A 3,518-nucleotide genomic window follows, 5' to 3' on the forward strand; every position below is an offset into this window, starting at 1 on the left:
TGCAGTCTAAATTGGCTGCTCTAACAGCCAGGGTAAATGAGGCAGAAAAGAGAGTCAGTGACATAGAAGTCAAGATGATGGAAACAAAGTAAACTGAGGAATAGAGTAAAACAACCAATGTACCATGAAGGCAGGCTTTGAAAAGTCAGCAATACCATAAAGTGAAACAGTATTAGAATTTTTGGGGTCCCAGAGGAAGAAGAGAGTGGGACAGAAGGGTTAATTGAGCAAATCATAGCTGAAAACATCCCTAATATGTAGAAGAAAACAGGCATTCAAGTATAAGAGGTAGAGAAAATGCCCCCAAAATCATAAAAACAGATCATCACCCTGACATAATAGTGAAGCTTACAAATTCAGAGATAAGGAGAAAATCCTGAAAGTAGCTCAAGGCAAGAACTCCTTAACCTACAATGGTAGAAACATTAGACTGGCAGCAGACCAATCCACATAGACCTGGCAAGCCAGAGAAGACTGGCGTGATATATTCAGGGGACTAAATGAGAAAAACATGCAGCTAAGAATCCTTTATCCAGAAAAGCCATCCTTCAGAATAGAAGGAGAGATAAAGAGATTCCAGGAAAATAGAAACTAAAAGAATTTGTGATGAATAACCCCGCCCTGCAAGAAATATTAAAGGGGATCTTGTAAGTGAAGACAAAGCACAAACATAACATAGACCAGAAAGAAACAGAGACAACCTATGAAACAGGGACTTTACAGGTAATACAATGATACTAAATTCATATCTGTCAATAGTCACTCTGAATGTAAATGGGCTAAATGCTCCAATCAAAAGACACAGGGTATCAGATTGTATGAAAAAGCAAGACCTATCCACATGCTGTATACAAGAGACTCATTTTAGACCTAAAGACACCTCCAGATTGAAAGTGAGGGGGTGGAGAACCATTCATGATGCCAGTGGACATCAAAAGAAAGCTGTAGTAGCAATCTTCATATCAGACAAATTAGATTTTAAATCAAAAGCTGTACTAAGGGATGAAGAGGGACACTATATTATACATACAGGGTTTATCCAACAAGAAGATCTAACAATTGTAAATATTTGTGCTCCTAACTTGAGAGCAGCCAATTATATTAACCAATTAATAAGCAAATTAAAGTAACACATTAATAATAATACAATAATAGTAGAGGACTTCAACACCTCACTCAAAGCAATGGACAGATCATCTAAGCAGAAGAACAACAAGGAAACAAGGGGTTTGAATGAAACACTAGACCAGATGGATTTCAAAGATATATACAGAGCATGCCATCCTAAAGCAACAGAATAAACATTCTTCTCAAGTGCATACAGAACATTCTCCAGAACAGATCATATATGGGGTCACAAATCAGGGCCCAAATGGAACCAAAAGATTGGAATTATTTCCTGCATATTCTCAGACCACAATGCTTTGAAACTGGAACTCAATCAAAAGAGGAAATTTGAAAGGAACTCAAACACTTGGAGATTAAAGAACATCCTACTAAAGAATGAATGGGTCAACCAGGAAATTAAAGAATTAAAAAGAATCATGGAAATAAATGAAAATGAAAATGAGACAGTTCAAAGCCTTTGGGATACAGCAAAGGCAGTCCTAAGAGGGAAGAACATAGCAATACAAGCCTTTATCAAGAAACAAGAAAGGTCTCAAATACACAAGCTAACCTCACACCCAAAGGAGCTGGAGAAAGAACAGCAAATACAGCCTAAACCAAGAAGGAGAAGAGAAATAATAAAGATTAGAACAGAAATCAATGAAATAGAGACCAAAAGAACATTAGAACAGGTCAACAAACCTGGAAGTTGGTTCTTTGAAAGAATTAGTAAGATCAATAAATCCTTAGCCAGACTTATCCATAAGAGAAAGGACCCAAATTAATAAAATCATGAATGAAAGAGGAGAGATCATGACTAATACCAAGGAAATACAATTTTAAGAATATATTATTAGCAATATATATGAACACATTAGGCAGTCTGGGAGAAATGGACATATTCCTGGAAATGTATAAACTACCAAAACAAACAGGAAGAAATAGAAAATCTGAACAGACCAATAACCAGCAAGGAAATTGAAGCAGTAATTAAAAATCTCCCAACACAAGAGTCCAGGGCTGGATGGCTTCCCAGGGGAAATCCTAGAGGAGAACACATGCAGCAACCTCTTCAACCTTGGCTGTACAACTTCTTGCTAGATACTTCTCAAAAGTCATGGGAAACAAAAGCAAAAATGAACTCTTGGGACTTCATCAAGATAAAAAAGCTTTTGCACAGAAATGGAAAAGTCAACAAAACTGAAAGACAACCTATGGAATGGGAGAAGATATTTGCAAATGACTTATCAGATAAAGGGATAGTATCCAAGGTCTATAAAAACAGTTATCAAACTCAACACAAAACCCAAATTATCCAGTGAAGAAATAGGCAGAAGACATGAACAGACACTTGTCCAAAGAAGACATACAAATGGCCAACAGATACAAGAAAAAGTGCTCCACCTCCCTTGGCATCAGGGAAATACAAATCAAAACCACAATGAGATACCACTTCACACCAGTCAGAATGGCTAAGATTAGCGAGACAGGAAACAACTAATGTTGGCTAGGATGTTGAGAAAGGGGAACCCTCTTACATTTTTGGTGGGAATGCAAGCAGGTACAACCACTTTGGAGAACAATATGGAGATTCCTCAAGAAGTTAAAAATAGAACTACCCTATGACCCAGCAATTTCACTACTAGGCGTTTACCACAAAGATACAAATGTAGTAATTGGAACAGGCATCTGCACCCCCAATGTTTACAGCAACAATGTCTGCAATAGCCAGACTGTGGAAAGAGCCCAGATGTCCATTAACAGACGAATGAATAAATAAGAAGATGTGGTACACACACACACACACACACACACACACACACACACTCTGTTACTTGGCCATCAGAAAGGATGAATACTTAGCCTTTGTACTGACATGAATGGAACTGGAGGGTGTTATGCTGAGCAAAGTAAGTCAATCAGAGAAAGACAATTATTGTATGGTTGCACTCATATGTGGGATATAAGAAACAGTACAGAGGATCATAGGGGAAGGGAGGGAAAACTAAATGGGAAGTCAGAGAGAGAGAAAAAAGACTCTTAACTATAGGAAACAAACTGAGGCTTGCTGGGGGGGTGGTGGGTGGAGGGATGGATAATTGGGTGATGGACATTAAGGAGGGCAGGTGATGTGACGGGAATTGAGTGTTATACACAATTGTGGATTATTGAACACATTTGAAACAAATGATGTTGGCTATTTGAATTTTAAAAAAGGTTAAAAAATTAAAAAAAAAACAAAATTATGAATGTTGAAATGTTTAAAAAGGCTTTATGTAAAGAAGTTGTGTCTCCTTTACCTAATATTTTCAGGGAATGGATATTATCATACTGGATAACAATTTCCCTACCTTGCAATTTAAAACCAAAAGCCTCTTAATGAAGTCTTAATGGAGGCTATGGTTAGAAAT

Source organism: Lutra lutra, chromosome X (genome assembly GCF_902655055.1).
Source record: "Lutra lutra chromosome X, mLutLut1.2, whole genome shotgun sequence".
Lineage (NCBI taxonomy): Eukaryota > Metazoa > Chordata > Mammalia > Carnivora > Mustelidae > Lutra > Lutra lutra.